This window comes from Macrobrachium rosenbergii, chromosome 26 (genome assembly GCF_040412425.1).
Source record: "Macrobrachium rosenbergii isolate ZJJX-2024 chromosome 26, ASM4041242v1, whole genome shotgun sequence".
Classification (NCBI taxonomy): Eukaryota; Metazoa; Arthropoda; class Malacostraca; order Decapoda; family Palaemonidae; genus Macrobrachium; species Macrobrachium rosenbergii.
This window is the reverse complement of record NC_089766.1, coordinates 18,350,401-18,376,066: the sequence shown is the minus strand read 5'-3', so window position 1 is coordinate 18,376,066 and position 25,666 is coordinate 18,350,401. Positions and strand designations below refer to the sequence as shown.

The following is a 25,666-nucleotide window of genomic DNA, read 5'->3' as shown; positions in this document are numbered from 1 at the left end:
CACCACACTGGGCCAAGACACTCGTCCAAGTGCCTCCTGAAGGAGCCGCCACTTGATGAGGAACTCTGGGCCGAGTGGTCGACCCAGTGTGCCCACCACACTGGGCCAAGCGGCTCGTCAAGTGCCTCCTTGAAGGAGCCACTTGAGGAGAACTCTTGGCTGAGCGGTCGACCCAGTGTGCCCACCACACACACTGGGCAAGTGCTCGTCTAAAGTGCCTCCTGAAGGAGCCACTTGAGGAGAACTCTGGGCTGAGCGGTCGACCCAGTGTGCCCACCTCACACTGGGCCAAGTGCCCACCACACACACTGGGCCAAGCACCCATCCTGTGCTCTCCCGAAGAGCCACTTGAGGAGAACTCTGGGCTGAGCGGTCGAAGAAGCTTCTTGAGGAGAACTCTGGGCGAGCGGTCGAAGAAGCTTCTTGAGGAGAACTCTGGGCCGAGCAGTCGACCCAATGTGCCCACCACACACACTGGACTAAGCACTCATCCTAGTGCCTCCCCAAAGGAACCATTTGAGGAGAACTCTGGGCTGAGCGGTCGACCCAATGTGCCCACCACACTCTGGGCCAAGCACTTGTCCTGTGCCTCCCGAAGAAGCCACTTGAGTAGAACTCTGGGCCGAGCGGTCGACCCAATATGCCCATCACACACGCTGGGCTAATCACTCGTCCTAGTGCCTTCCCAAAGCAACAACTTGAGGAGAACTGTGGGCAGAGTGGTCGACCCAATGTGCCCACCACACTCTGGGCCAAGCACCCATCCTAGTGCCTCCCTGAAGAAGCCACTTGAGGAGAACTCTAGGCCGAGTAGTGGATCCAATGTGCCCACCACACTCACTGGGCTAAGCACTCGTCCTAGTGCCACCCCAAAGGAGCCACTTGAGGAGAACTCTGGGTCGAACGGTCGACTCAATGTGCCTACCACACTGGGCCAAGCACTCGTCCTAGTGCCTCCTGAAGGAGCCACTTGAGGAGAACTCTGGGCTGAGCGGTCGACCCAAGGTGCCCACCACACACTGGGCCAAGCACTCGTCCTGCCTTCCCGAAGGAGCCACTTGAGGAGAACTCTGAGCTGAGCTTTCAAACCAATGTGCCCACCACACACACTGGGCCAAGCACTCGTCTTAGTGCCTCCCCGAAGGAGCCACACACTGGGCCAAGCACTGGTCCTAGTGCCTCCCCGAAGGAGCCACTTTAGGAGAACTCTGGGCCGAGTGGTCGACCCAGTGTGCCCACCACACACTGGGCCAAGCACTCTTCCTAGTGCTTCCCCGAAGGAGCCACTTGAGGAGAACTCTGGGCCGAGCGGTCGACTGCAGTGTACCCACCACACACTGGGCCAAGCACTTGCCCAAGTGCCTCCCAAAGGACAACTTGAGGAGAACTCTGGGCCGCGATCGACCCAGTGTGCCCACCACACTGGGCCAAACACTCGTCCAAGTGCTCCCCGAGAAGACCACTGAGGAGAACTCTGGGCTGAACTGTCGACCCAGTGTGCCCACCACACACTGGGCCAAGTGCCTGGAAGCACTCGTCCTAGTGCCTCCCGGAAGGAACCATTGAGGAACTCTGGGCCCAGCAGTCGACCCAATGTGCCCACCACACTCTGGGCCAAGCAATCATCCTAGTGCCTCCCCGAAGAAGCCACTTGAGGAGAACTCTGAGCCGAGCAGTTGACCCAGTGTGCCCACCACACACTGGGCCAAGCTCTCGTCCAAGTGCCTCCTCGAAGGAGCCACTTGAGGAGAACTCTGGGCCGAGCGGTCGACCCAGTGTGCCCAAGCGCTCGTCCAAGTGCCTTCCCGAAGGGGCCACTTGAGGAGAACTCTGGGCTGAGCGGTCGACCCAGTGTGCCCACCACACACTGGGCCAAGTGCCCACCACACACACTGGGCTAAGCACTCGTCCTAGTGCCTCCCCGAAGGAACCACTTGAGGAGAACTCTGGGCCTAGCGGTCGACCCAAGGTGCCCCAGATCGTCGAAAATCGTTGAAGATCGTCGAAAATCGTTGAGGATCGTCTCAGATAGTCGAATATCGTCTCAGATCGTCGAAAATCGTTAAAGATCGTCTGAGATAGTCGAATATCGTCTCAGGTCGTCCGAAGACCAATAGCACCAACATAAGAGTTAATGTTCTAACTAAATTACAAAGGGTTTATCGTATGCACGCGCGTGTATACATATACGCACAAGTCATACGCAAGGCAGGACTGTCGTTAGCAAGTCAGATTAGGATCTGGGAAGGTCAGTAGTGAGTGAGTGAGTGAGTGCTTGCTTGCTTGCTCGCTCTCTCTCTCTCTCTCTCTCTCACACAGATTTTATACATGCACTGTGGGAGTTTACCCGAGTGAAATATAAGTGATACACAGAAAATACCTTAGGCAACGTAACCTGAGAATATCTCCTCTTATGGAAGGAAACTGAAACTCTTGTATAAAGCTTTTTAAAGGTATGGTATATATATATATATATATATATATATATATATATATATATATATATATATATATATATATAGTCTCAGTAATTGGGCGGCTACTTGGAAATCTTAGCTTACTGATAAATACACGCTAAGACCAGGAACATTCTTTATTGTACGAGCTTAGAGGTATAAACCATCATCAGGCTGAAAACTGACAAGGATGTGAATCAATAAAATTACATAAATGAATTGTCATGCATAAATCTTCAGCAAAAATACTAACGAAATATATAAAATGAACAAGTAAATACAGACTAAAAAGGTGAGACGTAAAATAACGAAAATTAAAACACAAACATAAAAATATGAAAATAAAACTAAAGTGAATGTAAACAAACTCCCACCACAAAGTGGCAAATATTTAACGACCCAATTGAGTACCTACTATGAAATTACACGATAGCCAGTTGAATACCAGACGAGTTGTTGTTCAATTCCGGCTTCATCTTTTAATAGTCAGCGACTCTGAAATTAAAAGGTCCAGTCTATTTGAACAAAAGACAGCACTGAAAATCCAGGTCAGTGAAAGGATGGTCCTGTGCTAAACTGTGTTCTCTAATGGCAGAAAAGGGTGGTTTGGAAAGGGGAAACCTAGTTCTAATAGAAAGACCTCTGTTCCAAAATTCTGTGTCTGAGCCAGCGGGAACTAGATCCCACGTATCGCAGACCACACTGCGAACAAGTGAACAAGTAAACGACACAGGAATTAAGGTCCACAGGCAGAGTAGGCTTCTCTCTCAAAGTGATCTTATTGTGTATGATTAGAAACAAAACCGGAAACTGATTTGAGGGAAACAATGCTAAGTATTTTTGTAACTTTTAGACTTTGAGGCTAGAGCAAAAACGAAAGAAAGATAGCTTTTAACAGATTTGTCTTCACTAGATAGGATTTAAAGAACAACCTTTTCTTTTTGATTTTAAGTGTTTGTCGTCGATTTTAGATTCTAACGTTGAGAAAAATTGGCTGATGTTAGGCTTACACAATAGAAAGCAAGAACTGGTGTTGACGTTAATAAGAAAATAGATAGTAGTAAAGTTATTTTTTAATTTTTCTAACAGAAATTTAACAGCAGATGAAAAGTAGTTCTTTCTCTTGGTCTTGATTTGCTTTGATCCCCATGAAATTCAATTTCTTAAGTATTTTTTAAGTTTTGAAAACTATGTTCAACTTTGAGAGGCTGTGACATTTTGGCAGTGAAAACCTCATTTACTTTTTAGTAAAATTTCCGTAATTAAACGATACCTTCAAAAATTTTAAATCGAAAAAGGAGGGTGACAATCAGTTAAATAGACAGAATCAACATTTTACGTAACCTTAAGAACGCATAACAGCATAGTTATACCAGCTTCGTGATAAAGGTAGGGGTGTTGTATTAATGAATAGGTCTGATTATTTAGATAAAATTAATGAAATACTTCTCTGACAATACAAAATTTAGGATTTTAAGTGTAGATATTATGAGTCACATTTTGAAATTAGAAGACAACCAAAGAGTTTGGTTAGAGGTCTGAGAGATAAGATTGTGAAGCCACATATAGCTCTTTTTATTTGCTTCAGGTCTAAGCTCAGTTATTTGTAATGGTTTGCCTAAGGTACATAAAATAGGAAACCCTTTAAGACCTATTATTTCAATTGGCAACACAGATGTTTTGACTCATTGCACCTGCTGCCCGGCAGGGGAGGTTTTGGCCTGTAGGAGAAACACCTAAGCCAGATTACTTTTGCCTCGAAGGAAAGATCTTTATAAAAATGGGAGCGCTAATCTTTAAACCCCTGTTTTAAGTCGATAGACAGATGGTCTATCGATCGGCCAGCTGGCCGTAAATGAAACACAACAGAACAACCAACAAACACAAAGGAGGGGGAGGCAGTTTGCTAGGAATTCTTGTTAATCATAATATATATATATATATATATATATATATATATATATATATATATATATATATATATATATATATATATATATATATATATATATATATATATATATATATATATATATATATATATATATACATATATATATATATATACATATATATATATATATACATATATATATATATATATATATATATATATATATATATATATATATATATATATATATATATATATATATATATATATATATATATATATATATATATATATATATATATATATATATATATATATATATATATATATATATATATATATATATATATATATATATATATATATATATATATATATATATATATATATATATATATATATATATATATATTTCTATAAATGTGTATATTTGTGTATATATGTGTGTGTATATTTGTGTATATATGTATATATGTATATGTGTATATATGTGTATGTGTTTATTTCTTTTACCACTGGAGTCGACGAAGAGGGACTCGATAATTCGTTATATCTGAAATACCTCAGCGCAGCAGAGGAACAAGACATTCCCTTAACACAGATGGAAGGGGATGACGACCCCTGCAGGCTGTATAACGCAAAAAAGAAGTAAATGGCAGCGGCAAAGAAAAAGTACCTCCAAGGACTCCAAACGATGCAGATGAGAGAGGAGGACTCCCTCGAACAGACTTTCTATGACTTGGGGCGAAGGTTATTCCAAGAGAGGAAGGAACGTAAAAAGGACCTTTCCCATCTGAAAGCATTCTGCCGTACTCTGATAAGAAAGTTCGAATACCACAACAAAGGTCTGGAGACGGAAAACCTAAAGTTGAAAAGGAGAATCGAGCATCTGGAAACAAATCTGGCCAGGAAGGAAGCTGACCTCTCTGAGGAACGGAAGATCTGGGAAAAGGCCCGATCTCACTTAGAGTGTCTACAACGTAGGAACAAAGACTGCAAAACCCAAATTGAAAATCGCGCCCGTGAATTACGATCTCTGAGAGCTAGGAACGACGAATTTCGCGACGAAAAAGCTAGGCTCGGAGCAAGGATGGATAAAAAAATTACAGACCTAGAAGAAGAGCTCTGGTTGGAAAGGAGGAACAACGAAGTTTTCCGAAGCCGAATAATAGGCATGAAAGACAACATTGGAGTACGACATACGAAAGAACAAAAAACGGGAGGAAAGGGAACTAAAAGCCCAGATTTGAGCCAGGAATTAGCAGGACTGAGAAAGGACCACGAGCAACCCCAGGAAGTGGTGCTAGAATGGGATGAATCACAATGGCCTATGTACAATCCAGACTTGGACTATGGTCAGGATCAGGACTGGAATAACGCTGTTGAACCGGAATATATGAACGATCCAAACTTTGACTATGGTCAGGATCAGGACTGGAATAATGCTGTTGAACCGCAATATATGTACGATCCAAAGTTTGACTATGGTCAGTATCAGGACTGGAATAATGCTGTTGAACCGCAATATATGTATGATCCAAAGTTTGACTATGGTCAGGATCAGGACTGGCATAACGCTGTTGAACCGGAATATATGTACGATCCAAACTTTGACTATGGTCAGGATCAGGACTGCAATAATGCTGTTGAACCGGAATATATGTACGATCCAAACTTTGACTATGGTCAGGATCAGGACTGGAATAATACTGTTGAACTGGAATATATGTACAGTTCAAACTTTGACTATGGTCAGGATCAGGACTGGAATAACGCTGTTGAACCGGAATATATGTACAGTCCAGACTTTGACTATGGTCAGGATCAGGACTGGAATAATGCTGTTGAACCGCAATATATGTACGATCCAAACTTTGACTACGGTCAGGATCAGGACTGGAATAATACTGTTGAACCGGAATATATGTACAGTCCAGACTTTGACTATGGTCAGGATCAGGACTGGAATAATGCTGTTGAACCGCAATATATGTACGATCCAAACTTTGACTATGGTCAGGATCAGGACTGGAATAATACTGTTGAACCGGAATATATGTACAGTTCAAACTTTGACTATGGTCAGGATCAGGACTGGAATAACGCTGTTGAACCGGAATATATGTACAGTCCAGACTTTGACTATGGTCAGGATCAGGACTGGAATAATGCTGTTGAACCGCAATATATGTACGATCCAAACTTTGACTATGGTCAGGATCAGGACTGGAATAATGCTGTTGAACTGGAATATATGTACGATCCAAACTTTGACTATGGTCAGGATCAGGACTGGAATAACGCTGTTGAACCGGAATATATGTATGATCAAAACTTTGACTATGGTCAGGATCAGGACTGGAATAACGCTGTTGAACCGGAATATATGTATGATCAAAACTTTGACTATGGTCAGGATCAGGACTGGAATAATGCTGTTGAACCAGAATATGTGTACAATCCAAACTTTGCCTATGGTCAGGATCAGGACTGGAATAACGCTGTTGAACCGGAATATATGTACGATCCAAACTTTGACTATGGTCAGGATCAGGACTGCAATAGCGCTGTTGAACCAGAATATGTGTACGATCCAAACTTTGACTATGGTCAGGATCAGGACTGCAATAACACTGTTGAACTGGAATATAAGTATGATCCAAACTTTGACTATGGTCAGGATCAGGACTGGAATAACGCTGTTGAACCAGAATATATGTATGATCCAAGCTTTGACTATGGTCCGTATCAGGACTTGAATAATGCTGTTGAACCAGAATATATGTATGATCCAAACTTTGACAATGGTCAGGATCAGGACTGGAATAATGCTGTTGAACCGGATTATGTGTACGATCCAAACTTTGACTATGGTCAGGATCAGGACTGGAATAACGCTGTTGAACCAGAATATGTGTGTGATCCAAACTTTGACTATGGTCAGGATCAGGACTGCAATAATGCTGTTGAACCGGAATATATGTACGATCCAAACTTTGACTATGGTCAGGATCAGGACTGGAATAACGCTGTTGAACCGGAATATGTGTACAATCCAAACTTTGACTATGGTCAGGATTAGGACTGGAATAACGCTGTTGAACCAGAATATGTGTACGATCCAAACTTTGACTATGGTCAGGATCAGGACTGGAATAACACTGTTGAACCGGAATATATGTATGATCAAAACTTTGACTATGGTCAGGATCAGGACTGGAATAACGCTGTTGAACCAGAATATGTGTACGATCCAAACTTTGACTATGGTCAGGATCAGGACTGGAATAACGCTGTTGAACCAGGAATATATGTATGATCCAAGCTTTGACTATGGTCAGTATCAGGACTGGAATAATTCTGTTGAACCGGAGTATATGTACGATCCAAATTTTGACTATGGTCACGATCAGGACTGGAATAACACTGTTGAACCGGAATATATGTATGATCCAAGCGTTGACTATGGTCAGGATCAGGACTGGAATAACGCTGTTGAACCGGAATATATGTATGATCCAAGCTTTGACTATGGTCAGGATCAGGACTTGAATAATGCTGTTGAACCGGAATATATGTACGATCCAAACTTTGACTATGGTCAGGATCAGGACTGGAATAACGCTGTTGAACCGGGAATATATGTACAGTCCAGACTTTGACTATGGTCAGGATCAGGACTGGAATAACGCTGTTGAACCAGAATATGTGTACGATCCAAACTTTGACTATGGTCAGGATCAGGACTGGAATAACACTGTTGAACCGGAATATATGTATGATCCAAACTTTGACTATGGTCACGATCAGGACTGGAATAACGCTGTTGGACCAGAATATATGTACGATCCAAACTTTGACTATGGTCAGGATCAGGACTGGAATAACGCTGTTGAACCGGAATATATGTAGGACCAAAGCTTTGACTATGGTCAGGATCAGGACTTGAATAATGCTGTTGAACTGGAATATATGTATGATCCAAACTTTGACTATGGTCAGGATCAGGACTGGAATAACGCTGTTGAACCTGGAATATATGTACAGTCCAGACTTTGACTAAGGTCAGGATCAGGACAGCAATACCACTGTTGAACCAGAATATGTGTACAATCCAAACTTTGACTATGGTCAGGATCAGGAGTGGAATAACGCTGTTGAACCGGAATATATTTTCGATCCAAACTTTGACTATGGTCAGGATCAGGACTGGAATAACGCTGTTGAACCAGAATATATGTATGATCCAAACTTTGACTATGGTCAGGATCAGGACTTCTAATGCTGTTGAACTGGAATAATGCTGTTGAACCGGAATATATGTACGATCCAAACTTTGACTATGGTCAGGATCAGGACTGGAATAACGCTGTTGAACCGGAATATATGTAGGACCCAAGCTTTGACTATGGTCAGGATCAGGACTTGAATAACGCTGTTGAACCAGAATATATGTATGATCCAAACTTTGACTATGGTGAGGATCAGGACTGGAATAACGCTGTTGAACCACGAATATATGTACAGTCCAGACTTTGACTATGGTCAGGATCAGGACAGCAATACCGCTGTTGAACCAGAATATGTGTACGATCCAAACTTTGACTATGGTCAGGATCAGGACTGGAATAACGCTGTTGAACCGGAATATATTTTCGATCCAAACTTTGACTATGGTCAGGATCAGGACTGGAATAACGCTGTTGAACCAGAATATGTGTATGATCCAAACTTTGACTATGGTCAGGATCAGGACTGGAATAACGCTGTTGAACCGGAATATGTGTATGATCCAAACTTTGACTATGGTCAGGATCAGGACTGGAATAACACTGTTGAACCGGAATATATGTACGAACCAAACTTTGACTATGGTCAGGATCAGGACTGGAATAACGCTGTTGAACCAGAATATGTGTACGATCCAAACTTTGACAATGGTCAGGATCAGGACTGGAATAACGCTGTTGAACCGGAATAGATGTACGAACCAAACTTTGACTATGGTCAGGATCAGGACTGGAATAACGCTGTTGAACCGGAATATATGTATGATCCAAACTTTGACTATGGTCAGGATCAGGACTGGAATAACGCTGTTGAACCGGAATATATGTATGATCCAAGCTTTGACTATGGTCAGGATCAGGACTTGAATAACGCTGTTGAACCAGAATATATGTATGATCCAAACTTTGACTATGGTCAGGATCAGGACTGGAATAACGCTGTTGAACCACGAATATATGTACAGTCCAGACTTTGACTATGGTCAGGATCAGGACAGGTTCTACCGCTGTTGAACCAAAATATGTGTACTGATCCAAACTTTGACTATGGTCAGGATCAGGACTGGAATAACGCTGTTGAACCAGAATATGTGTACGATCCAAACTTTGACTATGGTCAGGATCAGGACTGGAATAACGCTGTTGAACCAGAATATGTGTACGATCCAAACTTTGACTATGGTCAGGATCAGGACTGGAATAATGCTGTTGAACCAGAATATGTGTACGATCCAAACTTTGACTATGGTCAGGATCAGGACTGGAATAACGCTGTTGAACCAGAATATATGTATGAACCAAACTTTGACTATGGTCAGGATCAGGACTGGAATAACGCTGTTGAACCGGAATATATGTACTATCCAAACTTTGACTATGGTCAGGATCAGGACTGGAATAACGCTGTTGAACAGAATATATGTACGATCCAAACTTTGACTATGGTCAGGATCAGGACTGGAATAACGCTGTTGAACCAGGAATATATGTATGATCCAAGCTTTGACTATGGTCAGGATCAGGACTGGAATAATGCTGTTGAACCGGAATATATGTATGATCCAAACTTTGACTATGGTCACGATCAGGACTGGAATAACACTGTTGAACCAGAATATATGTACAGTCCAGACTTTGACTATGGTCAGGATCAGGACTGGAATAACGCTGTTGAACCAGAATATGTGTACGATCCAAACCTTGACTATGGTCAGGATCAGGACTGGAACAATGCTGCTGAACCAGAATATATGTACGATCCAAACTTTGACTATGGTCAGGATGAGGACTGGAATAATGCTGTTGACCCAGAATATGTGTACGATCCAAACTTTGACTATGGTCAGGATTAGGACTGGAATAACACTGTTGAATCGGAATATATGTACACTCCAGACTTTGACTATGGTCAGGGACTGGAATAACAGGACAGGACTGGAATAATGCTGTTGAACCGGAATATGTGTGTTTGACTACGATCCAAACTTTGACTATGGTCAGGATCAGATCAGACTGGAATAACGCTGTTGAACCGGAATATATGTATGATCCAAACTTTGGGTCCAGACTTTGACTATGATCAGGATCAGGACTGGAATAACGCTGTTGAACCAGAATATGTGTACGATCCAAACTTTGACTATGGTCAGGATCAGGACTGGAATAACGCTGTTGAACCAGAATATATGTATGGTCTAGACATGGAATATATCAGTACAGGACTGGACTGTTGAATATATGTATGGTCCATACTGTTGAACCAGAATATGTGACTATGGTCAGGATCAGGACTGCTAATGGACCAGTAATTGAACATTGAATCTGAAGGTCAGAAGGTAAAGCTCCTGTTGAAAAATGTAGTGGCGAACGTTAAACATTGCCTATTTCAGGATCAAGACCTGTTGAAAGTAATATATGTAAGGGAAAACCTATGGTCAGGATCAGGACTGGAATAATGCCCGGAAAATGTGGAACAAAATTTCTCCAAACTTTGACTATGGTCAATCAGGACTGGAATAAACAAGACAAGGAGGATGAAAGATTTGAACCAGAATATGTATGGGCAAACTTTGACTATGGTCAGGATCAGGACTGGAATAACGCAAGATCCTGGCAAAAAACTGGAGAAGCTGGAGGGTTGAAGCAGCTATGGCTAGGTCAGGAGAAAGAGACTGGAAAAACGAAGCCAAGAGCGGCGGGAGAAGGAAAAGATGTGGCAGGACTGGAACAAAACTGGGATGGAGACTTCAAACTTTGACTGGCAACTGGATCAGGACTTCTCTTGTACTGTTGACCTTATGTGTTGCATCACAGAGAGAGCCACTGTACCACTGACTGTGGTCATGAACACCCTCATTGCAGGTGGGGCAGTGACAGTCGAAATCATGGTTGGGGGTACAATGGCAAATGCTCAGCCAAGAATTCTCAAATGGCTACTTTCAGGGAGACACTAGGACGAGTGCTTGACCCAGGACTGGTGGGCACATTGGGTCAACCGCTCGGCCCAGAGTTCAAAATGGCTGACTTTGGGGAGGCACTTGGACAGTGCTTGGCCCAGTGTGTGATGGGCACATTGGGTAGACTGCTCGGCCCAGAGTTCTCCTCAAGTGGCTCCTTCGGGGAGGCACTTGGATGAGTGCTTGGCCCAGTGTGTGGTGGGCACACTGGGTCGACTGCTCAGCCCAGAGTTCTCCTCAAGTAGCTCCTTCGGCGAGGCAGTTGGACGAGTGCTTGGCCCAGTGTGGGTGGGCACATTGGGTCGACAGCTCAGCCAGAGTTCTTTTCTCAAGTGGCTTCTTCAGGGGAGGCACTAGGACAAGTGGTGGACTTGAATAACGCTGTTGAAGGCAGGAGAAAGAGCAGCGAAAACGAAGCCAAGAGCGGCGGGAGAAGGAAAAGATGTGGCAGGAGGTAACAAAACTGGGATGGAGACTTCGCTTAGCTTTGGGCTGGCAACTGCACGGCCCCTTCTCTTGTACTTTGACCTTATGTGTTGCATCACAGAGAGAGCCACTGTACCACTGACTGTGGTATGAACACCCTCATTGCAGGTGGGGCAGTGAGGAGTCGAAATCATGGTTGGGGGTACAATGGCAACTGCTCAGCCAAGAATTCTCAAATGGCTCCTTTCGGGAGACACTAGGACGAGTGCTTGACCCAGTGTGTGGTGGGCACATTGGGTCAACTGCTCGGCCCAGAGTTCTCCCCCAAATGGCTCCTTTGGGGAGGCACTTGGACGAGTGCTTGGCCCAGTGTGTGATGGGCACATTGGGTAGACTGCTCGGCCCAGAGTTCTCCTCAAGTGGCTCCTTCGGGGAGGCACTTGGATGAGTGCTTGGCCCAGTGTGTGGTGGGCACACTGGGTCGACTGCTCAGCCCAGAGTTCTCCTCAAGTAGCTCCTTCGGCGAGGCAGTTGGACGAGTGCTTGGCCCAGTGTGTGGTGGGCACATTGGGTCGACAGCTCGGCCCAGAGTTCGCCTCAAGTGGCTTCTTCGGGGAGGCACTAGGACAAGTGCTTGGTCCAGTGTGTGGTGGGCACATTGGGTCGACCGCTCGGCCCAGAGTTCTCCTTAAGTGTCCCTTCGGGGAGGCACTAGGACGAGTGCTTGGCCCAGTGTGTGGTGGGCACATTGGGTCGACCGCTCGGCCAGAGTTCTCCTCAAGTAGCGCTGTTATATATATATATATATATATATATATATATATATATATAGGATATATATATATATATATATATATATATATATATATATATATATATATATATATATATATATATCCAGTTTCAGAACTAGAGAGTGGAGTGAAAGTGGACATTTCAAGGATTTGAGAGTTTATAATTCTAAACAAATCCAATGACATGTCCTCATGAAAGAAATCTGATAGGATGATATAGGCTGAGAAAAACGTTTAGAAAATCGCATGTCGTGTCCCTGGAACAGCAATCAGAAATTAGCAAGACGCCAAGATCAAAATTCAGATCATTAACTGCAAAACGATTCCTGGAAATATTTTCGAAAGCAAACTTCGGGGCTGAAGCATCAAAGGAAGATTCGTCTTATTCAAAACATTTTCATATTTCCTGTCATGAAGCAACAACATCAAGAAAAATTAAAGCTCTAATAATAAACAGTGTAGGTAATGCAATAGGAATAAAGTAATATACTAGCATTATAAGTAAAAAACAGTATTCGTGACTTAGTGGTGTTAAATGACGTCGCTTTACATCAAGAATTTCCAGCTTCTTGACCTCAGGCAGTTCGAGAAAAACTTTTTGATGCGAAATAAAACAGTTGTTTGTCAAGTCACGGAAGATGAGAGAAGATTTTCTTAGATTCCACTTCATTGTCCAGGTTTATTAAGAAGAATAGGAGTGGATAATTATAGGGCAGTGTAAATTAGGGTAACCAGAATCTAATTAGTCTTCTTTGGAACGGCTTTCTTCTTTCATAATGATCTGCTAATTAAGATGATTTAGTTGAGGTTTCATCATTCAAGCCTTTTGGGAAGTTTAGCTCTTGCTGACTTTTTTTGGGAGCAGCGGGAAATTATATTTGGTTTTCTCTGAAGGAAAAATTATTCTGCTCACTCCAACGCCTCGTCAACAAGAACAATATAAGTTTTATGAATAGAAATAATAAAATATGGTACAAGACTAAAAGGCCACTCACTCCCACAGAAGTCTTCACAAAAGGAAACCCAGAGGAGAAAGAAGTGGAGAGTCTGAGTGAATAGGAATATAAATAAACCATGTATGAATGAATGAAGGTACACTCGGAAACCACAATCTCCGACCCACCTAGGTAGTGCTCCGAGTTTAGGAGCGGGGCCTTTCCGGACGGCGGGCATCGCCAATTATCACGAAGTGAAACACAACACACTCGGATTTTGGTTTGGGTGTTTTTTTTTTTTTTGCTTTGTTTTTTAAATGAGTTTGCTGCATATAATGCAAAGCAGTCATTGTGTGATTATATAGACAACAGTGTGTTGAATCCTACAACCTGTAAAATATCGAAACGAAAGAAAAAATGCCGAAACTGCCGAGTTGTAGTTAGGTCAGTGGGGAGGGGAGGGGAAGGTAAAATTTGTGTGTTGTGTGTGCGTGGAAATTACAATTTGAAGCAGCGTCACACAAGTGGACGAATCTTGCTAACCAAGTTAACGTAATGAGTAGAAGCAGGAGCAGGACTTCCCTCATCTAGGTTTAAACGTCTTCTGGAAAGGTAGTGTGCTTTGTCGACATGTCATTTCTCTCTCTCTCTCTCTCTCTCTCTCGGACTATCCTACTTCCTTAACAAATCCTCATGATATCATTGTAAGAGTGACTGTATAGTTTAATGGATTCCCTGTATTTATATGCTGTTTCATAAATGTCATTATCGTGTTATTATTACAGATATGAAAGTTCAGCCACAACGTCGTGAAAGGCCACCGAGGGCTAGAGCCAATCGACCTGAAGTGATAACAGAGCGAGGCAGGATTATTGGCTATATCGAGGCAGGGAAGGGCATACGGGAAATAAGTCGCCTTATGGGTATCTCCAGAGATAAGGTTAGGCGCTGGCTGAGAAGACATGAGGAGGAGGGTCACGTGCTTACCAGGCCCAGATCAGGAGGGCCAAGAGTTACCACACCTGAGGAAGATGGCCGCATACAAAGAGAATCAGAGAGAGCACCACTCAAAACTGCAGTAAGCATAGCAAGGGACGCACAAGTTCAGTGTCACCCAATAACAACAAGGAGGCGAATGCGGGAGACTGGCCGACATTGTTTCATCCCTGCACGGAAGGAAACCTTAACTGCTGGCCACAGAGAAGCCCGCCAAAGGTTTGCCGAGGCGTATGCGGATGTGGGACTCGAGTTTTGGAGGCGTGTCATTTTCACCGACGAGAAAAGTTTCACGTCTGTCGCAGCAGTCGGTCGACAGTGTTGGCGAATCCGCAACACTAGATACTCTCCGACACACATCCAAGAAATATCAAGAAGCGGTCGTGTGACAACCTGTATGCATGGATGGATGTGGTGGGGAGGTGTTGGTGAACTTACTAACATTGAAGGATATATGACAGCAGAACAGTATATCAATATTCTCGAGACATCCTTGTTACCATCGGTGCGGGCATATGCCATCCCGGAAACAGAGCCGATACATCTAGTGCAAGACTGCAGTCCAATCCACGCTAGTCGGGCAGTCATGCTTTGGTTTGAGACTCGTCCAGAAATTATACTATTGAACTGGCCCCCTAAAGGAGCCGATTGTAATCCCATAGAGAATCTATGGGCGCATATGGTTCAGGAATGGAATGTAGAGGAGAAAACCAGGGAAGCAGTGAGGAGACACGCACATTCTGTGTGGGAGGGTATCAGAAACCGGCCGAACATTTGCAGCAATCTGGTAGATTCCATGCCTGACAGGCTGCAAGCAATTATAGCAGCAAATGGAGGTTGACAAAGTATTAACCTAAGGCTGAGTCGAGGTGGTTTTTTAGTGGGAATTCAACGAGGGTTGAGGTTGGGAGGAAGGATTGGGGGAGGGGAGGCGAGCGATTGGCAGGTTGTTGCAAGACTCGACATTTGTTAATGTTGGACTTTTTCCTAAAAAAAAAAAAATTATTTGTGCGTAAGCACAAAATTTCTTCCCTGAAATTGTCACATTGATCATTTGTTTTACACTAAATCAAAGTGTGTTGATTTGAAAATATCTAAATAAAATATTTGTTTTTGTTGATATGATCTTTTCGTTTTATTCTTTCATCTTTGCTCAGGTTACCATTACTCAAAACATGATTCGAAGCAAGCAGGCTTACCATTGGGTTCGCAAAATGATGTTCGCATGGTATAGAAAACTGTTGCGCTGATTCCGCGCTTTTGAATCGGTTACAGTGTATGAGAATAAAGGTTTTAATTGTCATCACTATTTTCTATTACAGGTATTACAAAATTCCGCTACTCCGCTACTATCTTGTATTATAAGTAAAAAGTTATGCATGAAAAGTACTTGTCCCCAAGGTTGACTTCAGTATTAGTTGTATGGATAATATTTTAACAAATAACTGTGACTGATATACAGAATCATCTTCTTGTAGCTCCTCACAGTAAGTTTAATCAGAATCACTATTGATATGTATGATACTTGAATTTTCTTCGTCGTCTTGTTCGTCAGATGATATAATGATGCATTTACCTGAAGAATTATCAATATTTTCAACAATGTCATCATCTGACCAATCCTAATTTTCATCGTGTTTCTGGAATCATACAAACATAATTTTCTTCAGATGTTTCATTTTCATCAATTTCATTACCTGAATGTGACGAATCTTGGGGTGGCTGACTTTCATCAAATAAAAGTTTGAGTAAGATGGGGTTACAGTTCTCACTAAGTTTTAGTCGTTTTGTTTTCCTCCCATTCATTTTTTCCAATAACAGTAATACATTAATAACCAAATGAATGTTCTACTACACAGTATGCACGTTAATAATGCAACTGAGGGTTGATTCAGAGTGCATTTGTGATGTCGTGGAGTTATTGCTGAGAGTGCACATACTGTGCTGTTTCATGAAAAAGTCGAAATGAATGTTGACCTAACACAATCTCTCTCTCCCTCCCTCTCTCTCTCTCTTCCCTTAATATTTCGAGTGTTATGTATTTTTGTGGTCATTTAGAGAGATGATGATGATCATGATGAGAGAGAGAGTAAGGGAGAGACAGACAGACAGACACACACACACACACATGCAGAATTTACTCTTGCTTCCTCCCCACCATCGTTAACTATAACCGGCAGTTTCGGCATTTTCTCTTCGTTTCGATATTATACAGGTTGTCGAATTCAACACAGTGTTCTCTTTATAATGAAACCATGGCTGCTTTGCAGCAATAAAAAAAAAAAAAAAAAAAATCCGGAAGAGTTCAAAAGGTGTTCGAGTGTTTCGCTCCGTGATAGTTGGCGTTGCGCGCCGTCCAGAAAGGCCCCACTCATAAACTCGGAGCACTACCTAGGTGGGTCGGAGATTGTGGTTTCCGAGTGTACATCATCAAATGCATAATTACATACATAGAAAAATACACTATAAGTTTTAAAAAATCAGCGTCACTAATCCTGTGGAAAGTTCCACCTCAGCAGAATGTGGATGCTGACCCTTTAAAGAGAGTAGCTCGCGCTACGATTGGAGTTTGAGAGCAGAACTGAAGCAGAGCATCCGGAAACAGCCAAACTGAAGGACAACCAGTAACAAAGACGGAGATTTCAGGAAGCTACTGCCAGCCACATCTGACGCCAGTGTTTCCATAATGGTAGGTCAAATGACCTGGAGCATAGGTACTAATAACACCATCACCTCTGCAACACTGAAAGCCTTGAGAACAGTATCCAGTTCTTTGGTGACATTTGACATAACCGGCGTGTGCCGTGAAAAAGAAAGCTTGAATTCGAAGGGAACACTAAGATTCAGTAAGTGTTCATAAATATCAAGTACTCTTTTATTCATATAATTTGAGTCTACATTCCAGCTTTATATCCAGTTCATCGTTTCCACATTTAAGTTATGGCTAAAGTAACTTCATATCTCGTGTGAGTGATTAACACCTTGACTACCAAAATCTTCATTATTTACCCGCTGGTGGATGATATAGTCTACGCCAACAGTCATGTCACTCGCAGACACCTGAAACAATAGGCACAAGAGAACCTTGATAAAGCTTTTAAGCATAGAGTAATTCAAATAGATTTTAGCGCCGCTTTCGATTTAGTAAATCACAAGGTACTTATTTATATACAAACTTTAGAATCTTGGAGTGGCTCGATATGTTTCAGGCAGCAACGAGTTGCTGTTGATGGGATCTTTAGCGAACCATGACCTATTGTGTCTGGAGTTCCACAGGGTACTGTTCTTGGTCCACGGTTATTTTTAGTGTATAGAAGTGATATGATTGTTGGCCTGGAAAACAAGATTGTTCAGTATGCCGATGATGCAACACTTGTAGCTGAAGTAAAGTCTCCACTTATCAGAACTTAAATAAAATAATAAAAATAAATAAATAAATGAAAATAAAAAAATGAATGTATTAATAAAAACTGAAATAAATAAAAATAAAAAAAACAAATGAAAATAAATAAATAAATAAAAATAAATAAATAAAAAATAAGGTTAAATAAATATATAAATAAAAAAATGGAAAAAGTAATTAAATAAAGAAATGAAAAATAATAATAAATAAATAAATAAATAAAAGAAAAAAATAAAAATAAAAATAAATTAATAAATAAAAACCAGCAAATAAATAAAAAACAAATAAATAAAAATGAATAAAAAAATAGTAAAGAAATATAAATAAATAAATAAACTTAATTTAATAAAAAAATAAATAAATAAAAATAAATGAAATTAAATAAATAAAATTGAATAAATAAATAAAAGAAAATAAATGAAAATAAATAAATAAAAATAAAAAAATAAATAATTAAGTAAAAATTAATAAATAAAGGTAAATAAATAAAAATTAATAAAGAAAAAATGTATAAAAATAAATGAATGAATAAAAATAAATAATGAATAAAAATAAATAAATAAAAATAATAAATAAAATAAATAAATAAATGAAAATAAATAAAAAAATAAATAAATGAACAAAAATAAATGAAAAAATAAATAAAAAAATAAATAAATAAAAATATATAAATAAATAAGTAAAACTAAATGAAAATAAATAAATAAAAAATAAATAAAAATAAATAAATAAATAAATAAATAAATAAATAAATAAACAAAATAAATAAATTAAAATATATGAATGAAAAAGTAATGAAAATAAATATAAATAAATAAATAAATAAAAATAAATAAAGAATAATAAATAAATAAAACTAAATGGAAATAAATAAATAAAAAATAAAAATAAGTAAATAGATAAAAATAAATAAAAATAGATAAATAGATATTAAATAAATAAAAATAAATGAAAATAAGCAAATAAAAATAAATAAATAAAAATAATTAATAAACAAATGAAAAATAAAAAATAAATAAATAAAAAAAAATTAAAATAAATAAAGGAATAAAAATAAATTAATAAATAAAAAAATAAATAAAAATAAATAAATAAAATTAAATAAATAAATAAAAATAAATAAACAAATAAAAATAAATAAATCAATAAAATTAAATGAAAATAAATAAAAATAAATAAATAAAGAAAAATAAATAAACAAATCAATGAAAATAAATGAAATTAAATAAATAAAAATAAATAAATAAGTAATAATCAATAAATATATAAAAAATAAATAAATAAAAATAATTTGAAAAAATATAAATAAAAAATAAATAAATATAATAATAAATATTTTTACGTTTTTCCGTGGTTTTAGTTTGAAATATGCTCTGTGAGACAGGTAGCAACAGTTTAAGTTAATTTAGCCTTGTGATTCTGACTTTGTGGGTACGGGAAAACGTAAAAAAAGAGGGAAACAAAGGAGAATTTCATATGAGCTTAGGGCTCTTGTTACTGAGGGAAATATTACGTAAAACACGTGGGCAAATTTAAAGGAGTGTATTTACATAAATGATATCAGTACGGGAAAGAGGAACTCAAGTAGATTACTATCCTGAAGGAGATTCCTACGGGATTGAATGAAACTGATTCCAGACACGGTCCGAGAAGCTTCCACGAAATAGGATCCCTCTGTAATGAGAGATATGCACATTATACGCCAGTAATGAAAATGGACAAAAGAATAATGAATTCGAAGCTGCACTGAGGGTGCCAAAGGAGTAATAAAGAATTAATACTGCCGATGCAAGAGGCGCACGGACATTAGACAAGGGAGATTTCTGGCTTTCTCTTTAAGAAAATATTACGAGACAAAAGCGTGACTGAAATGGGGCTCTTCCAGGGCACTTTACCTAGCAGATTTTCCGAGGGCGCGTAGAAGGCGGTCCGTGGATGACTTGCGATTTCCGAGGACGAGTTTCTTCCACGTGGTGAGATGCAAGGGCTTCCGTAAAGCGGCAAGGCGATGGGGACTCCTCGAAACTCCAAGCAATGGCGTGTGGGCTCGAGGAATACGGTCGAAGGGCACGAGGAGAAGTATACTTTGGGAAGGGCCACGTGGTTAGGATGCAAGGGCATCGATGGGGCCAGGTGTTGAGGACGTCTTCACAAGTTCACTCCATATCTTCCAGCCCGCGTGTGTGTGCTGAGACCTTGGGCTTTTGCCTTTATCCCCTCCTATGGGACAGGGGTGCGCCCAACACAGATGCTTTGACTCATTGCACCTGCTGCCCGCAGGGGAGGTTTTGGCCTGTAGGAGAAACGCCTGCCAGATTACTTTTGCCTCGAAGGAAAGATCTTTATAAAAAATGGGAGCGCCTTTAATCTTTTAACCCTTGTTTTTAAGTCGATAGACAGATGGTCTATCGATCGGCCGGCTGGCAGTAAATGAACAACCAACAACAACAAAGGAGGGGGTGGGGAGGCATTTGCTAGCGAATCCTTGCTAATCATAATACCTCCCCATACAAGATGATGTACATACCTCCTTCGGGTGTGTACATCGATATTCAAGAATGAGCGGCAAATGCTTTACGTTACTCTACATTCTGCCTTGCAATGAACTTTACTCCTAAGGGTTTTATGAAGCTGAGACATTACATTTAATAACACATTGGGACAATTTTCGTTAACAGGACGCAAAGTGATTTAAACACTTGCAAAAGAATAATTACTTTAGATTTGGTTACCCACTGTAACTTTATAAAGTGACTCGAACAATTGTGAATTAATTAAGATTATAGGACCACGTATATGAGGCTATGGCCAACAAATGAAAAGAAATGGTTATTGTTCAAGAATTAAAATACACGGTTACTTAATTTTAGATAAAATGCATGCGGTTAGTACAATCTGCCTTGAAGAGGCTGTGTAAATGAAAAACAGCGTTTATTTTTGTAAATGACATCCCCTTTACACGATACTGTAATGACTATACATATTCGCATTGATAATTTATCTTCGTTTTAACGTACTTGGCTCAGCTATCGTTCAACGCGAGTTGAGGGATGACCCACACACCGGGAATTTGACAGTCGTGTGCGGGCGAGAGTATTCGCGAGGTTTTAATTCGCTAACCTTAAACTACGCTAATTTTATGCGTCCACTGCCTACTCAATGTTATGACGGGGCGAGCAGACAAAAGATGTGGGGTAGGGACAATCAGCATCTTGGAAGGAATGGAAGGGGAAAAGGGATAATAATAACAAAAAGGAAAATTAGCAAGACGTTACGAATGAAACTTGACCGCATATGAAAGGCGGACACGTCCCTCAGAGCTTACAAAAGGGCATTTAAATCACAAGGGCAAGAGTTTATGACTCGCGATTCATTAAAATAAAGATAACTAAATGACTAAAAGAAAGTAAATGATATTGGCAGAAGAGCTAAGGGAAAAAGAGTGAGGGTTTTATTGTGTTAGGCGGAATTTATCGTCCTACGCCTATAAATTACGGCCCGGACTATCACTTCAGTCCCAGGGCGAGGAAAGTGCACCCCGGGCGCGACTCCTTCAGGAGGGCTGACACGCACGCCCGGTGCCAAGGTATGGGCGCAAATGCCACTTCTCACTCTGTTATTCTTAATGATTTATACATTGTGTGGGGAATGGTATCCCGTATTTAATTGCCTCTTGTGGGGATAATTTAAGGGAAGATTAAATAGAAGGTGATAAGAGATAGAAGTTCCTGAGGAACGGAGGAAGATAGAGGAGGGCCTGACATCCCCTTCTGGATTAGGGGTGCCAAGACCTTCGAAAGATGAAATGGTGGCACAGGTGCCATGGGAGCTCTAGAGCTCTTTGTAAATTACCTGGAATGTCCCACGCCCGTGGTAATTTCGCCTCGAGTCTTTCTTAATGGGACAGTCGTCCTCGGCCGGGGAAGCGGAGGGCCCGCGACCGGAGGGCGGCACGGAGTACCACCTGGGCCTGCTGATGCGACAGCTGACGCAGGAGTGTTCCGTGCGGGTTCTACCATGATCCGTCGCGGCTCTTGTAGTTCATCGGCCAAGTGAGATATGGCAGAATCCTGACTTGCAATTGCGTCGGCGACGGGCTGAGGCAGAGAGGAGGCGGTCGGGGTGGCGTGAGCGGCTCGCAGGTAACGATGACCAGCTCAGGCACGGGTTGCGAGGCCGCACCTGCAGGTGAGCTTCCGCGGTGGTCGGGAGGAACCGTCTCTCTGACCGACGCTGGTAGCGGTGCCAGGCCGGGGAAGAGAGGGGTCCTGAGTTGGATCCCGTGAATGGAGATCGGCGTAGCGCTCTGGCGCTGGCACTAGGGCAGAGTCAGGCGCTATCAGAGGTTTCTTGGGCTCGTCGGTCAGGACGGACGAAACTTGGCCCTGCTCGGGGCATGCAAGTGGCACCGGCAGGAATTTGGCATCTCCTGAAGGGAGATTTGATTGGGGCCCTGGCACTGGCACTGAGGCAGGGCCGGGCACTGGAAATGGGATCGGGAACCGATCGAGGGGGCCACTGTACATTGTACTCAGGTGGCACTGGTGGGGACTGCACGTCCTTCTGGTACCCAGGGGGCGCCAGTCTTGGCTGAGGGAGAAGCGGGGGAGGATTACTCGCGCCCGCGGAATGATTCGGGGAATGGGGACCCCTAGATTGTCGTGATTTCGGTGGGGACTGAAAGTCCTGTCCCAGGATGACGTCATAGCCTCCGGGGAGATGGCTTGCTACTGCAAGATTGCAAATTTTGGATTGGTGAGGTCTTGTGACTCTCAATTGGACCGTAGGGAGTATCATTTTAAATTGATTTATTCCCTCGATCGTGACGAGTTTTCGTCTATTGACGATAGCTCCGTAGGGAACTCTGTCCCTTCGGATGAGGGAGATTTGTGCGCCCGAGTCCTCGAATGCAGTGACTCGGCGCGCGGGCTGGCTACCTCGTGGAGGGGCCACGTATACAGGCCCTTCGGCGGGAGGGCCTAATGACTGGGGATCTGTGACGGCCAAGGCGACGGTGGGAGTAGTTGATTTGTTATTGCGTGGGCATTTTGCCCATGCGGGAGAATGGCCATAAACCTTGCACGCCGTGCAAAAGGTCTGGCTAAAAAGTCTTTCCGCGCTGCCCTGTGGAGGGCGCAGGCGAGTTATTGGTCGGTTTTCCGGGAGAGAGAGGAGCCGGTTTCTTGTTCCGGCACTGTTCGGAGGAATGCCCCGTTTTCTTGCAATAATGGCAAGTTAGGGGCTTGCCCGAGTTCCCATTTTTGTTGGAATTTGAACCTCCGAGGAGGGACGGGGATTTATCTTCCGCCCCATGGATCCTTCTTGAGGGTGGTGAGTTTCCACATGTCTGCTATTCGGCAACACTCGGTGAGTGTTGGTGGGGCTTTTTCCACTATATGAGTGGCGAGGGCAGGAGGGCGTAGCGCAGGAAATGCTCGAATTTAAACCGCTCGAGTACCTCGGCGGTGTTAGTGGCTCCTTCGGAATCGAGCCATTTTGTCAACGCCCGCTCGAATGGTACGCCCAATCGGACCAAGTCTGGCCTGCTTCTCTGGGCTGCTCTCTCAACGTCTCCTCCACCGCTCGGGGGTAATCTCGTACGCCTTCGTAACTGCTTGGCGTACGGCTTCCCAGTTTCCCCGATCGTCTGCGGAAGGGCGTGGTAGGCAACGAGGGCCTTTCCGCCCAGGAATTTAGTGAGAACAAGGGAGAGTTCCGCGGGGAGAGATCGCAGCACTCCAGGACTCGTTCGGCCCTTTCAAGCCATACTTCAGGCTCGGACTCGGTCCATTTTGGCATGAACGAGTGAGCTTGGCTGAGGGCACTCATCCCCGCGGCAGGGGGCGGCGGGTGGCGGGCTGTCGTTCTAGCATCTGGAGCTCATGGGCGCTGTTCTCTCTCTCCCACTCTCTCTCTCTCTCTCTTGCATTCTGTCTCTCTCTCTCTCTCTTCTTATCCTTGTTCTGCACGTTCTTTTCCTCCTCCTGTTCTTGAGCGATTCGTTCTCTCTCTCTCTCGTTGTTCTTGGGCAATTCTTGCCTCTCTCCTCTTTCCCTCTTCTTCTCTCTCTCTCTCCTCACGTTCTCTCTCTCTCTCTCTTCACGTTCTCTTGCTCTCTCCGCCTTGGCATCGTCCACTCGCTCTTGAACCCATGCTCTCAGATCTTGCCCGATAGTCCCATGTCCTTCCCAGCGGACATGTAGAATTTGAAATCCTCGTTTTGTTGGGCTCTGGTATTAGCCATCTTGAAATAATGGGGATATGATATGTCTGAAAAAGACTCAGGTTGTCTGAAAAGACTCAATTGCAGGAATCTGAAACACTCAATTGTTCAGACTGCCGGAGAATGGATCTGTCCGAATAAGACAGTTGATTAGTAAGTCTGAGGAGACTTTTTGTTAAAATTTGATATGTCTTGAAAGACGTGGTTGTTCTTGGCGAACGAATTTTAATATGTGTCTCGGAAGACGTAGTTGGATTTTGTCACGCTCGGACTTGGCCGGCTGTAGCGTGAAGTTAAGGAGTTGTTCTAACGAACTAGAATGATCAGTCCCGTAAGGGCTTAGATGTGTGTGAACTACACTATATAATGTCTCAAAAGGACTTAATTTTGGGTTCCCGCAGGAATGAGAAATTCTCGCCACGTGCGACGTAGAATTTTTGTATGAGTCTCTGAGGACTGGAATTTGGAGAAATTCTCGCCACGTGCAACGTAGAATTTTAGGAGTCTCTGAGGACTGGAGTTTGGAGAAATTCTCGCCACGTACGACGTAGAATTTTAGGAGTCTCTGAGGACTGGAATTTGGAGTAATTCTCGCCACGTGCGACGTAGAATTTTAGGAGTCTCTGAGGACTGGAATTTGGAGAAATTCTCGCCACGTACGACGTAGAATTTTAGGAGTCTCTGAGGACTGGAATTTGGAGAAATTCTCGCCACGTGCGACGTAGAATTTTAGGAGTCTCTGAGGACTGGAATTTGGAGAAATTCTCGCCACGTGCGACGTAGAATTTTAGGAGTCACTGACTTGGAATTTGTGGAATTTGGAGAAATTCTCGCCACGTGCGACGTAGAATTTTAGGAGTCACTTAGGACTTGGAATTTGTGGAATTTGGAGGAATTCTCGCCACGTGCGACGTAGAATTTTAGGAGTCACTTAGGACTTGGAATTACGATTCGTCCCTTAGGACTTAGAAATTACTAACGGGAAACCCAAAGAAAAATGTATGCTGGGAAATGAATGGGGAAGAAAAAAAAATGCTACACACGCGGGCATGGGCGGGGTGGGGGGGTGCAGGTCGTTTGGCCAACACCGGAGGTATTTTTAGATTCTGGGTGAATGAACCCGTATATTTATATACCGTCTGGGATTCCGGAGAATTTCCCAGTCGTCTGAGAGGATAACAGTACAACGGCCTAGTAATTTTCCCTATAAGCGGAGTTTAAATTTCGCTTTCCTAACACCTAACTCGAATTCTAACTACACTGAGAGAATTTCAGCAATGCAAGCTGACTTCG

The 25,666-nt window shown here is 42.2% G+C and overlaps 2 long non-coding RNA genes and 1 pseudogene across 2 annotated transcripts in view; 2 read left to right on the top strand and 1 right to left on the bottom strand.

Annotated features, from left to right (window-relative positions):
- LOC136853098 (uncharacterized) overlaps positions 1-25,666 on the top strand; it is a 415,134-nt gene that overhangs the window by 173,700 nt on the left and 215,768 nt on the right. The gene's annotated exons all lie outside the window — the stretch shown is intronic.
- LOC136852734 (uncharacterized) lies at positions 14,489-15,568 on the top strand (annotated as a pseudogene).
- Positions 19,678-25,666, bottom strand: part of LOC136852733 (uncharacterized) — a 7,613-nt gene continuing 1,624 nt past the window's right edge. Inside the window, exon 2 of the long non-coding RNA XR_010857227.1 lies at positions 19,678-20,443. This is a non-coding gene — a long non-coding RNA (uncharacterized lncRNA). The remainder of the gene's footprint in view (positions 20,444-25,666) is intronic.